Raw genomic sequence first — 13,605 nt, forward strand, 5'->3', positions numbered from 1 at the left:
AATACAGGCTATACCTTGTTCTCTGCTCGCCCGGCCGCGGCCCCGGCGATCGATGAGCGCGCGGCCGAGCGGGCTGCGGAGCGCGGGCGCCGAGCGCGGGCGGGAGAGGGCCGCGGCGGCCGCGCGGCCGAGCCAGATGTGGACGGCGCAATGGCAGCTCGGGCCAGCTGTGGCGCTCGGAAGGAGTCGCCCGCCGCCGCCAGGCAGCCCCCTTCTTTCCTCCCCTACCCGCCCCCGCCCCCCGCACTGTTTCCGAGGGGCAAATGCAAATGAGCTGAGAGGGAAATCTAATTGCTTTTGTTTAAAAAAAAAAAAAAAGAGTGACAAACGCGAGTCTGTGCTGAGTCTGAGCAAAGGCCCAGAATCCAGAGAAACCGAGCTCAACGCCGGGGGTGGGGCGGCGGGGGTTGGGGAGGGAAGAGATCTGGACTGTGATTTGGGGGTTGGGGTCCTCCAGCTGTGTCCTGAGGCCTGGGCCATCATGCAGTCCTCTGCGATCCCGCGCCCCATTTCTCCGATCCCCTCCGCGCCAGGCCTGGCCAAGAGCCCAGGCCGGGGCTTGAGGGTTGGAAGCTGCGTGGGCCCGGGGCGGTGGGGAGTCCAGGAGCGGTGGCAGCAGGACTCACGGGATCAGTGTCCCTGCTGGTGCGGGCAGCCTGGAGCCAGTCCGGCAGCGAGAGAGAGAGAGAGAGAGAGAGAGAGAGAGGAGAGGCATCGCTGTCACCTCTCTGCTATCTCTGTACCGTCCCTGCTCCCTGAGGTCAGGCGGAGTGCTGCCTGCAGTGACCAGCCCTGCAGGTCTCTGATTCACCTACCGGATGGGCCCATTAGGCGGGATCAGACCACAGAAGGTGGGAGGTCTCTTTGAGTGGAGAGGTTGGCGCAGGGTGGAGCCCCGGACAGTCCATCAACCTCCGGCATCTGGGCTCCTGCTCCTCCTGGAGACCCCCAGAGTCTTGTCTCCAGCAGGTGGCTTGCCTTCTCCCTCCCCACTTCTGGCCAGTCCCTTCACGGATCAGGACAGGGGCGTTAACAAACTCCTCCTGGTCACATGAGTGGCCCCTGGTCAGGATGTCTGGAAAGGAAGGAGGATCCTCCGTCTGGGACCTGTGCCCCCACCACCAGGACAGCACAGCTTCCCGTTGTGGGTCAATGTTGTTGGAAATCTCAAATAGCCCCCCCCAAGGCCCCCCTACACCATCTTTGGGGCTAAGGCCTTTCTCTCCCACCGTTTGCCGTGGCAGGCGAGACTCCCCCAGACCCCTGGCTTACCAGCAGGGTGTTCATCCTGGAGAACCATATGCGCCTGGATCAGGGACCTCTGGAGTTCGAGAGAACCCTCGCCAGCTACGCGCTCCACAGGTGCCTAAGATCCCCCTCGCCGGCCAGTTTGGAATGGGACTGTTCTGCCCTGCCTTGGCTTCCCCGGTTCCTGAATACGCCACGGAGAGAACCTCTCCCTTCTGAAGAGGCCATTTCCAGTAGCATGATGCCACCTATAGAATGTACCTGGAATTAGTCCGAGCTGCGGCAATGCCTCCAGCAGCGTGGCGCGGGTGAGGGCGCTGGAGGGAAAATAATGCCCTCTGTTGTCCTTGACGGAGGTTGGAGGAGGAGAAGGGATTGGAGGGGTGGTCTGTGCACCCAGAGCTTCCTCCAGGACTCTCTCTCTCTCTTGCCTTCCTGGGTCCCCTGACTAGGTGTCCCGTAGTTCTGTGCCTGGCATCACCGCTGGGGAAACTGAAACTGACACCCGCACAGCTGGGACAGGAACGCACCTGCTGTGGGTAGGAGTCCCCGCGCTTTCCAGACAGTTGCACCCTGCGGGGTTTGGCGTGCTGGCTGAGGTTCTGTGCGGGCCAGCGGTCAGCCATCCCTGGTTAGCAAGCATTTTCTAAAGGTTCTGGTATCCCGATAAACCTGCCTGAATGACCCCCACGCATACGGAACGTGGGAACTAGGCACCGCTCTAAGGTTATCTGGCTTCGAATGATCATTGTACAGGGAGAAGCTGACGTCGGGAGAGAGAAACTGACTTGCCTAAGGTAACTCGGCTAGCCAGGAAAGAGCAAGCTCCGGGCTGGACCCAAACCTTTGAATTCCCGATCCACCCGTTTTTGGATTATGCAGATGCATCTCAGTGGTAGCTGGGACACAGCCCTGCATATATCAGCGTGGTTTGGGACTCCAGCAGCCCTACAGCCGGTGCAAGGAGGGAGTCCCGTGGTGGCTGCCAGACTGGCTCTTCCAGTGCTTGGAACTGACAGTCTTTGATGGCAGCCCGTCACTCCGTCAGGGCGGCTGGGGAGGATGGGGACTAGAGGCAGGAAAACTGTCGGATTCTGGCTCCAGGCTGCTGGGCTCCTGGTCTTGCCAGAATCTAGGAAGTCCAAGAGCTAGCGACATCCCTCCCCGCTCCCCGCTATCTTGGCTCTCTCATTCCGAACCCCATGACTCAGAGCAGCAGCGCCGCTGTACCTGTCTCCCAGCGGAGCGGGGTTCTGCCCAGAATCTCCTCTTAGGCCCTCAACTCCTGGGTGACAGACTTAGGTCAAACCCTGTCCTGTGGCTGAACTTGGTCACTGGCAAGTTACTTAAGTTCTCCGAGCTAGTTTCCCCATCTTCAAATGAAGTCAGTAAAGCTTCCTTCTAGATGCTGTGATGAGGAATGAAAGTGAAGAGTTCGCAAAGCGTCCAGGACAGAACTTAGCATGCAGTAGCCCTTGCTTGGTGGATGGTAACTCTACCCGTCCGCTCCCACCATTCCAGCAGACCCTATTGTGCCAGGATGGGCACCAAGCTCTTGCATACAGATGACCATAAAACATCACATACATTTGATCCACACAAAAACAGGTATTCCCAAACACTCCCCGGCAGGCTCTCCTGGGCTGCTGTCTGGTGGGTGTGAGCTCCAGCCTTTTCCCTACTCTCCCATGAATTCCTCCTGTTGGCCTCTCCAGCTTCTGTCTGGCTCTGCCCTCAGCCCTGCCCTCCCCCTTGCTGCCACCCAGAACCCAGGATTCTATCCCTAGGCTGGTTCCCCTGAGCATTCACGGGAGCAGCAGTGTAGACAGCCCTAGCATCTTTTCCTCCGGGGAGGAGGGGGGGTCAGGGCCCGCACCCACAGCAGCTGGAAGAAGTGCACCTTACTCTAGGAATCAGCCTGGGACCCTTTCACCTTGGAAAAACAGCAGTGGTTGTGTGTGTGTGTGTGTGTGTGTGTGTGTGTGTGTGTATAGTACAGAGTTCTGCTTTCCTGAAAGTCAAAATCCTCTCCATGTGGATCCATTACAGGTGTCTGTCAAACAAACAAAATGGGAAAGAACCTGCCCATTTGGCAGGTGGGAATACTGATTTTCCAGAGGGGGGTCTGATCTGGCAAGGTGCAGGCCCTGGAGGGGCTTCCCTGGGTTCCGCTGAACTTGGAACAGGGACTGGACAGGGTTGAGAGCCCCAGCTGGAGGGGACACCGGGGTGAGCCCACAAGCGCTCAGTACCTGATGGACGGTGGACAGCGAGAGGAAGAAACTAAGTCTGGGGCGTGAGCCATCTCCCCCAAGACAACTCTCTCCCATTTCCGCGCCCTTCCTCCCCTTCTCCCTCCGCCCCACTTGTTCGCCGCACTCCCTGTCCTTCGGACTCGCACCCCCGCCTGGCCACCAGCTCACTCCCACCCCGGGCTCTGCCGAGCGGCGCAGGCGCGGGTAAAGCCCCGCTAGACCCCGCGGTCCCCCGCGCCCCCCGCGCCCGCCCTCCGCATTTCACCTGCACTGGACCGCGCGGCCCGAGCGAGGCAAAGTGGACGGTGAACTTTTCGCCCGGCGGGACTCCGGGAGGGATTCGCTCTTAGAAATTCCCGAGTCCGGGAGGAAAGCTTCCCACCCGGCTGCCCCGCGACGGGGCCGCACCACACCGGGGTCTGCGCCGGCCGCTCCAGGGCTGAAGCCCTGCGCCCCGCACCCCCAGCCCGCCCGCGCCCTTGCGCGTGGGCTCTTCCGTGCTCGCGGCGTCCAGGGGCCCAGTGGGCTCCCGCTCTGGGACAAACGAAGCCGTCCCTGCGGCCCTTGCAGGCCGGGCGGCGCCCCCCTTAGGAGGAGAGGCCGTTTGCGGGTCCAAAAGGTCCAACCTCTCCTCTTAGCTCGGGGGCGGGCGGGAAGGGGGAGTAGAGATCTGGGACCCACCGCCCGGAGGCTGCTAGGACATCCGAAGCTGGCGGGAGAACGAGGTCGGCTGGAGACCTTTTCCTGCAAACCTGAAGGGGTTTCGGAAGCTTGAAAGGGACAGCGCCCTGCGGGGCCCTTGGCTGGCCCCTTCCTCCACTCCTCATTCCGTGCCCTCCCTGGTCCACGAAGAAGAGAAAGGGAGCCTGGGACTGTGATATGGGGCGGCCTGGGATCCCAACTCCCCGCCGTTCGCAGCTGGGAAAAGGCTCCGGGCAGCCAGAGTATGTGTGCTGCGGTATTCTAGGGGTGTCCTTCCCTCCAGGGAAGAAGCCATGATCGTTCCCACACCGCTGGAAGGAACATGATACCTCTGAGGTCAGTCTGCACCTCCCGGAGGCTTAAGGATGTCGGGATAGAAACCGGATCTAAAAGGCAGCACGAATGAATGCAGAGGAGACCGAGTGAAGGCTCCCTGTGCCGACCCAGCAGCCCCAGTCTCCAGAGACAGCCCCTCCCGCACCCCCACACGTCCCGGTGGCCCCATCCCTCCCAACTGCTGAAACGGCCAGTCCTTGCCCGGTGGGACTAATTCTCTGCCCATTTTCCCTCCTGCCAGCCCGTCTCTGCAGGTTTGCCCCACCTCGCAGCAATTCCTCACCCGTCCTGTTCCCGCAATTTGATTTTAAAAGGAATTTAAGAATTATTTTATAAGGAGTGACCACGATGGTGGCATCTTGGTGGCAAGCCTGAGTCGCCACCACCTCCTTAATAAACATAAAACTTGCACCTTTTAGGAAGAGATTGGGGGTTCTTGTCCACAGCAGGGTGTGGGGTCATGGGCGGGTCTTGTGCCTTTTGCTCTGTGCTCCTTCTCTGCACTATCTACTGGGGGAGGGGAGACAGTGCCTCCCCCGGGTACTTCTTCTTCAGCCAAGATCCTCTGGAGCCCAGAATCGTCCTGAAAGTGGCCCCACGATTACAATTCTGGTACAAATTCATTTACCATATTTATTTGTGGATTTTCTCCCTCCCACTCCTCTTCATATTAAAAAAGATCAAAAAGATTTTTTAATGTATAAAAGATGTTTCCTGCACATAATGCCCTCACCACCACCCACCCCCACACACCCTTCTTTTCTTTTCCTGCTTTGAATTCAAAGACTTCTGCCCCAGTCAGCAGGGCGACAATCTCAAGCAAGGAAGTGCTTCCTCCGGTCTGTCCAAAGGGTGGGGAATGGAGTTCTGGTGGGACCAGACCGGAGGCCCAGAGTGCTGGGTGGCCAGGCACCTCCTTAACCCACAGCGGCCAGTGTCTACCTTCCTCCCGGCCTTACGGTCAAAGTCCGCTTCCAATACCGCCCCCCACCCCCAGCCACAGTCATGCTGACCTGATTTCTGGGGCCACCCAACCTCCCATGAGGGGTGGGGGGGATAGATAGAGTGTCCCTGGCGGCTCTCACAACCGCTCAGCCCTTCACCCGTTTGGCCAAAAAGTACCTAAACTCCAAGGCTGACAGTAGAAAAATCATAGAGACTCAGCTGTTAATTTCCCCTACTCTAAACTTCATCTCTGCCGGGTCCTGGTCAAGAACCCTACACTCGCTACAAAATCAGTTGTTCTTGCCTTAAGCCTCCGTTTACTGGATCTCCAGGACTAGCTGAAGAAAAGAAAATTAATTTTGCCTCTGATTGCTGTGTTCTTCTAGATAAGCCATTATTATGCAAATGAGGGCGTGCGGCTTTCAAGATGAATACGCACGGTTCCGGGTAGCGGCGCAGGACAGACCCAGATGTTTGCATAATTACTTGTGCCCCAACTTCCAGAGTGCAAAATGTCAAGGGAGGAAGTTGCGCGGGTAAATACGGTACCGCGTTCCCTGAATTTGATTTCCTAGAGCGGGCGGGGAAGCGGGTCTGGGGCTTTCATCCGCCGGGAGGACGGGCGGCGCGGCGCTGCGGCTCGGCGGTCCCGGCCCGGGCGGCCGGCTGCGCTGTCCCCCGGGGCCCGAGCCGCCCCGCGCCCGAGGCCAGCCGGAGAGCCCCGGGTCTCGCCCGGGCGGTGAGGCGCTTGCGCGGGGACGGAGCCGCCGCTGGCCGCGCGCTTTCCGGCAGCCCGGGAACCGGCAACGCGGCTTCTGGGCGTGCGCGGAGCCGGCGCGCTCTGGTCGCGCAGCCTCGACGCCCGCCCCGCCGCCTCCGGCCCCCGACAGCGTCCCCCGCCCCGGGGCGGAGGCGGGGGGCGCCCCGCGGGAGCCGCGGCGCTGGGCTGCCCAGGGGCAGCGACCCGGACCGCGGACGCGCAGGTCCAGCCCGCAGAAGGCGGCCCCGGGCGGGCGCTGCCGCGTTTTCTCCGTCGGATCGCGAAGGTCTGCCCCCGGGGCTTGCGGCTCGGCCACCGCGGTCCCCGCTCCGCCCAGTCCCGCGGAGGGCGGCGCGCCGGCCGGCGGTCGCCGCTGCTCCCCGGGCCGCCCGGCAGGCCCCCACCTCGGGGCCCCTCGAATGACCCGCTTAGTCTCCCGCACCTTAACTTTTTGGCCCCTGAAAGGGGAGGGCGGACTGGGCCTCTTTTCAGCGTGGACATCCAAATAAGGAGTGGCGCCGGCTGGGGGGCCCCCCAGTTTGGGACTCCTTGAGGTCCCGGGAGTCCCAGCAAAAGTCACTTCAATTCCTTCCGCTTGGGGGCGAGGGAGGAAGCGAGAAAGAACGCGAAGCTCCAAACGGAGTCCCGGGCGTCCCCACTTCCCCCGGGCGGAGAAATTCCCTGGGGCGTGGGTGGCTGGAGAGGAGGAGGCGGTGACCAGCCGCAGGTCTGGCTCCCGAGGTGCCAACCCTGGCGGAAGTCGGGTTCAGGGAGCCAGGAGACCTCGCTGAGCGCGGGCCGTGATGCCAGCACTCGTCGGCCAGCCCCGCCTCGGAGTCTTCCCTGGGGAGGCTGCATGCTCCCTGCCTTCCCGACCGGCGGGGTCACGAGAGGGGAGGGGGCGCACAGGGACCGTGTGCCGCGTGACAGCGAGGCCAGTGCTCTCTCCGTCCAGACAGAATCTGGGGTCAGACTCGCCCCCTGGGGCATCGGGAATCACAGGCCGCCGTCTATGGGGTCGAGCCAGGGCCAGGGCCGACGAAGCTGCAGAGTCCGCGCGTCCCGGACATCCCAGGCCAAGAGACTTATGGCAATGCTCTCCTCCTGGATGGAGCTGCAAGGCCTTGACCCCTAAGCCACCCATCTGTCTCAGGCTGCTCTGCGGCCACACCCCGCCGCCCTCCTGGCTCTCTCGCAGTCTTGCCCCGCTGTGCCTAGACCGTCGGGTATGAGCCCCTTCTAGAGGAGCGGCGGGAACCCAGCGCCCCGACCCCCCACCCCCGCAACGCTTCCACCCTTCGAGACCCATACAGGGGGTGCAGCCACTCGGTTTCCCCGCGCACCGCACAGCCATCTCCCCCGTGCACCCCACCCGCCGAGGGTGCCTCCTGGCTGCGGGAGCTGGATTTCGCAAGCAACGCCAGTCTTCTGGAGAGGATTTGGGGAGGGGGTGTCCACCCTGCGGCGCGCGTGAGCGCATGCGTGCGGGTTCCGGCACCCTGCGCGTGCTCCGGCCACCTGGAGAAGAGTCTCTGATGTCCGCGCCTGGTCTCGGGTGCTTTTCTCAGAGAGACCACCTGGTGGGATGCGTCCTGGAGCAGATGCCCTAAGGGGCCAGTCTAGACTGAGGAGTACACAGTCGGTTTCCCCGAAAAGACCAGTGAGCACCCAGCTCCCTCTTCGCGTGTGCCCCTCACGGAAAGTTAGGGACAGCTCAGGCTGACGCTGTGTTCCGGGCTGGGCAGGGCAGGGCAGGGCGGGGCGGGGCGGGGCGGGTGGGGTGGGAGGGGAGGAGGTCACCTGAACCAGACCCACCCCGTCCTATTACCCTGACCTGGTCCCAGAGCACAAATCACAGCAACAACCTGGAGTAATCATTTGAGTATTTACCTGCGCCGGAGAATGAACTCTCCTATCTACCCTGTGGAGTAAGCCCCTGAACACTCTGGGTTTTTTTATAGTTACGGTGACTGAAGCACAGAGTGGTTAAGGAACTCGCACGAGGGCACACACCTAGCAAGTGGATTTGAATCCAGGCAGGCTGGCCCTGGAGCCCACAATCTTAGCCACTGCCATGCTCCATGATTAAGGGAAAACAAAGACTTCCCCCAACATCTAGCCCGGAGCTCAGTCCACTGGGCTGCTAGGACTGCTTCCCACTTCTTTGTTCCAGTCTCATCTTTTCTGCTTAGGGCCCAGAGCAGTATCCCTGCTTAGCAGGACGGGGTTGCTAAGTCCGGTGATGAGACCCCTGGCTTCATCTATGGCCATTCCAGGAGGTCCCAGGGGCCCTTTCTTACCTTGAATTCTTTCCTTCAGCCTTGGAGGAGCTGAAATGTCCAGAGGGTCCAAAGCCCCTGATGTGGAGTATTAGAGAGATTCAGGCTTAGGACTTCGCAGGCAGGACACCTGCTGTGTGCCCCTGGGCAGGCTACTTGGCCTCTGTGCCTCACTGTGCCTCCTCTATAAGATGGGAACAATGGACTTGATCTTGCCGGTTGTTAGGAAACTTAACTGGTGCTGTGCAGGTGCCACACAGGTGTTCAAGGGATGTTGCCCGCCTCGGAGGGGCTACTATTCCTCCTATGGAGGGGGACGTCAGGAGGCTTCATTTCAGCTCACGTGATTTCAAGGGGCCGAAGTCAAAGGTTATGGGGCTCCTCGGGTATGTGCAGGCTTGTGGGTAATTCTTGGAACATGGTCAGCCCCCCTCTTAGCCTGTGCTGCATGTTCTAGTGTTTCTCTAACAAGGAGAGTCTGAAGGTCTACTCGGGAGGGGAAAGTGGGACAATGGGGTGGAACTTCTTGCTCCGGGGAGTTCACAGGAAGTAGGGACAGCTCAAGCCAACCGACACTCAGCAGCCTCACCTCTGGTCACTGGCCAGCATGTCCCGTCTGGGGTTGTGGGGACCTCCCTCAGGGTGTTGGGTCACTCCCATAGCTTCCCCCAGTAACAGGTATTCAGTGACCCACGGGTTCAGACCCTGGCTTGGGCGTTGGGGAGACAGAGGCTGAGGATATCCATCGGGTTCTGGGGCCACTGAAAGTAAGCCACTGGTCCCTGTTGCCACACGAGAGGCCACATCCCACTCCGCCACTGTTCAGAATCACCGTGCTTGCTTCACAGCCGGGCCCACCATCGCCCCTGAAGGGAACGATTGGGTTCCAAATCCGCCCGCGTCGTGGCCAAGACCAGGCAGGTCCGACGCCCGCCAAGCCGTGGAGTTGAAACGCTCCCAGTGAACGAGCTGAGGCTCAGCCTCACCCTCCAGCTAGAGGACGCGCTCAGGCTTGCTGGTCTGGCCGGCGACCCAGGAGCCAAGTGCCTTGCCTGGCCTGCCCCTCCCTTTCCTTCCCCTCGGACCCGGCCGGCCTCGGGCCTCCCTTCCCCGGGCGCTGAGTCCGTTGGCAGTGGGCACAGGGAGGTCTAAGAGGTCCCCTGGCCCTAAGGTGGGCTCCAGGTTCAAATGAGAGGGTGACGTGGAGCGTAGGGTGGGAACACCTTCCAGAGACTGGGGCGGAGGGCTCGCCGGGCTCTCAGTGTGGGGAGCAGGTTAGAGGTCCTTTGTTGGGAACGGACATAGGGACTGTGTTCCCAGGTCACCAGAATGAGTGCAGAATTGGGCTAGAGACCCAGGGGTTGGGGAAGCAGGTGCCCCGAGGTAGGCGGGCGCCTGTGTTTCCGTAAACAAAGAAACAGGGCAGCTCATCTCAGGAACCAGGGGTGGAGGGAAGGCTGCTAAGAGAATCGCCGACAATTTCCTTCATAAAAATGCGATCTGAGAGCATTTGATTTCCACTTTCACTCCCCCATACCCCCCGCCCCGACACAAGCACTGTCTCCAAAGACACTCAAATTGCAGCCATATGGGGCTAAAGTAATAGGAAGCAGCTACCTTATTTACTGCAGAGGCTGCGCACTGCAACCTGACAGCCGCAGCGTAGGGCAGCGGAGCAGTGGGATTAGAAGCAGAGGGTTCTAGTTCTTTGAAGCTCTGTTTTGTTTACTCCCAGGGGTGCATATGGGGAAAGCAATTATCTAACTTAGAAAGAGAAAAGTAGTTGTGTGGAGGAAAGGAAAGGGAGGTGGCGAAAGTTGAATGATTCAGGAAGGGACATTCAGTAAGAAAGTGGGGAGCGGATCCCATGTCCTGGTTTCTTAGACTGTGGCACCAGCAGACCTTGCCCCCTCTGCCGCAATGATGCCTCCACCACCCCCATGGCTAGTGCCCTCTCTTGGCACATATAGGCACCCTTGTGCCCACCAGGGAGGCCCCAGCTCTGGGTCCTGCCTCACTACAAGCACGGCAACCTGTCCATTTTAAAACCTTCCCAGACTTGAGGTCCTGCAGTGACCCGTTTTCCCACTTTCTGTAACCCTGCTCCATCTGGGACAGCTGGTGGCCGGTGCCAAGCTGGGGTAACACCCCACCTTGGGGGTTTGCTTTGGTCAGCAGGCAAGACTGCATCTGCTGCTGAAAAGAATGGGACTCAGTCTGCCCTCAGATTATTCTGTATCTCCGGTTCCCTTCTGGACTGAGTTCCATCTCTGCTGTGGGCTCTGCAGGAACACTTCCCGATGTTTGCGAACTGAGACACCCCAGAAGCGATCATTTTGTTCAGAACAAAAGTTGTCATCGCCAGGCAGAAAGGTGCAGCAAGAAAGCCAGGGGAACATTTCTCAGTGCCCCTCCGGGGCAGGGGCCGTGCATGGCCACACCAGGGTCTGCATTTCCCCACCGCAAGTTCCAGAGGCATGGAGGCAAAGAAGGAAACGAGAAAAAGAGAGAGGCGGGGAGGAAAGGAGAGAGAAGGAAGGAGAAAGCAGAGGAGGGAGGAAGGAAGGGAGGAAGGAAGGGGAAAAAGCAGGAAAGAAGAGAAACCCTGGGAGGCAGGAGGAACGTGAAACTGAAACCATCGACCTCTGCACGCCTCGTGCAAACCCCGGGTCTGTGGAGGCACCCAGCGCAAACACAGCTCCCGGGGACGGGGCTTCAGAAACCCTATCTGAAGGGAAACCCGCCACTCAGTGCGGGCGCAGGCCGCCTGCGAGGGGTGGGGGGCGGGGGGCGGGCGGGCGGCGAAGCGGGTCTGGTCCTCCCGCTGCCCCGCGTAGGCTCCCTCCCTCCGGCCTCCAAGGTGGCCCTCGACCCTCCTCCGGCGGGCCGGTGCGGGACTGGGGCGGTCCGGCAGCGTCGCCCACGGCGGCCCGCGGGTGCCAGGAGGGGGCAGGAGGGGCGTGCAGGGCGACCCGAGCCCAGGGCGGAGGGTGGGCTTTCTCTGGGCGGGGAAACCAGACACTTATAGGCGGCTGAGGCCGACTTTATTTTTACTGCCCAAACTGTTGGAAAGTATTTAAGCTTAAACAGAAACAGCTGTATCGCTGGCACGGGCCAACGAAACTATTTGTTACCGGGAATGACTTTTTATGATGAAGGACGCGGCCGTCGGCGGCCTCTCGCGGGCGGCCCGCGCCGGTCGGCGGGGCGATGTGGCGGTCGCCAACGCGCCGTTCGTTAAGACAGAACGGCCGGAGATGGGGCTCTCCACCCGGCGCCCACCTTGTCAAGTCTGGGAGCAAGGCCAAAGCCTGGGACCCCGCGGGTCCAGGGCCGGGGGCCGGGAGTGGGAGGGGAGGTGGGCTCGGAGCCGCGCCGGTCCCGCGCGCCCGGGACCGCGCCGCTACCCGCCGCCCGCCGCGCACCTAGCTTTGGACCCGAGGCCCGTTTCCCGCTCCGGGCTCCCTGCCCTGTCGAGTCAGACTCCCTGGCTTGCCCTCGCTCGCTCGCTCTCTCTCTTCCCCCTCCCCATTCTCCCACTCTGCCCCTCGCCAAGGGAAATCGCTTCCAGTCAAGTTTATTACGGATGTTTTAACTAAATCGGGGGTCCCAAGGAGTGGGCGCCGTGACTTGCAGCTTGGGCGGTAGGAGAGAAGGGTCGGGAGAGCTGGGCCGGGACGGGGGCTGTCCGCGCCGCTGCCCCAGCCACGGCTCCCCGCGAGCTGAGCCAAAGGGTCTGCGCGCGCGTGTGTGCGCGCAGGCATCCGTGGCCCGGCCCTCGCCCCTGTTCCTGGACCTGCCATCTTCGCCCGAGAGCCCCTGTCCCTCAAGCAGCGCGGGACCCTGGGACGCCCCCGCCACTTCCCGCTCGGGGTCTCCTGGCCTCTTCTGGCCGAGTGAACAGAGGAGCACGCATCGAAGAGCCCTGGACAGGAAGTGCACGGCGCAGGCCCCGCAGGTCCCTGCAGGTCCGCAGGGAGCCGGACGCCCCCACAGCCCCTGGTCCCAACCCCAGCCGGGCTTCAGGCTCTGCCTTGGTGGTCGCCCAGCGCACCCAGACCCCTGCCAAGGGGTTGGCGCTGGCGACGCGGGGGCCGGGGCCTGGCGGGGACGAGCAGCACGGACTGGCGGCAGGGGCAGGTGGCTGCCGGCGTCGGGGACGGGTCCGGGGTCTGGGGGAGGACGCGCGACGTCGCCCGCGGGGTCCTGGGGCGCGGGCAGGCTCGGGCGGGGACCGCGGGTGCCCACTAGGTCTGCCTTCGGCTTCCGAGCTGGGAGCGAGCGCTCGAGCCCAGCTCGACTCGCAGGGCCCGAGGGTGGCCGAGGGCAGGGCCGCGCGACAGGAGACAGAGACACAGGCACATTGATTTGTTAGCGGGATGGGGCTGGCGGCGGCGGGGGAGGCCGTTGTCATGGAGACCGAGGGTCGGGTGTGCGGAAGGGGGAGGGGGCCGGGAGCCGAGCGGGTCCGGGGCGAGAGGCCGGCTTGCGGGGTACCCGCGCGACCCGCGGCACCCCAGCACCTGTGCATTGTGCATTGTGCGGTGCGGGCGGCGGCTGGGGGGAGGGGAGTGCCGAGTCCGGGCGGTGGGTGTGGGGCGGCCAGGGTCTGCCGAGGGGGCGGGGCCTGGCTGACACCACCGCGGGGGTCCCAGCGAGAGCCCTGGGGGACGCCGAGCACCGGAGGGACAACTTGGTGGCGAGGGAGGGGGCCCCGGCGAGGACAGAGGGTGGACCGCCCCCTCGCCAGCCCCGCAGACTGACAGCGGCCGGGCCCGCCCTCCCCGCTATGTCACTTCCGGCGGCGGCCCCCACCCCCTCGCGCTCTGTCTCTGGAGTAGCCTCGGACTCCGCCCCCTGGCGATTGGAACGCGGGTCACGTAGCAACGCGGGGGAGAAAGGGAGAGGGGCGTGGCCCGGAGCTCGGCCAATCAGCGCGCAGGGGCTCAGGCCCCAGCCGCTCGGCTTTAGCAACGTCGTTAGCAACACGTGGGGCCGGAGGAAGCGCGGGGCGGGAGGGGAGGGGGGAGCGGAGCGGGCGCGCGGGAGGGGGGCGGGGAGGGAGCGGGCGCGCGGGAGG

General features: G+C 62.5%; 1 long non-coding RNA gene across 1 annotated transcript; it reads right to left on the minus strand.

The window, feature by feature from the left end:
- Positions 1-286: 286 nt before the first annotated feature.
- On the minus strand, positions 287-1,421 carry LOC131815986 (uncharacterized). Its single transcript, XR_009347911.1, has 3 exons — positions 1,273-1,421; positions 816-1,075; positions 287-656 (listed from the first exon to the last, which is right to left on the minus strand). It is a non-coding gene; the product is annotated as an uncharacterized LOC131815986 (long non-coding RNA).
- Positions 1,422-13,605: the final 12,184 nt, after the last annotated feature.

This window comes from Mustela lutreola, chromosome 15 (assembly GCF_030435805.1).
Source record: "Mustela lutreola isolate mMusLut2 chromosome 15, mMusLut2.pri, whole genome shotgun sequence".
Lineage (NCBI taxonomy): Eukaryota > Metazoa > Chordata > Mammalia > Carnivora > Mustelidae > Mustela > Mustela lutreola.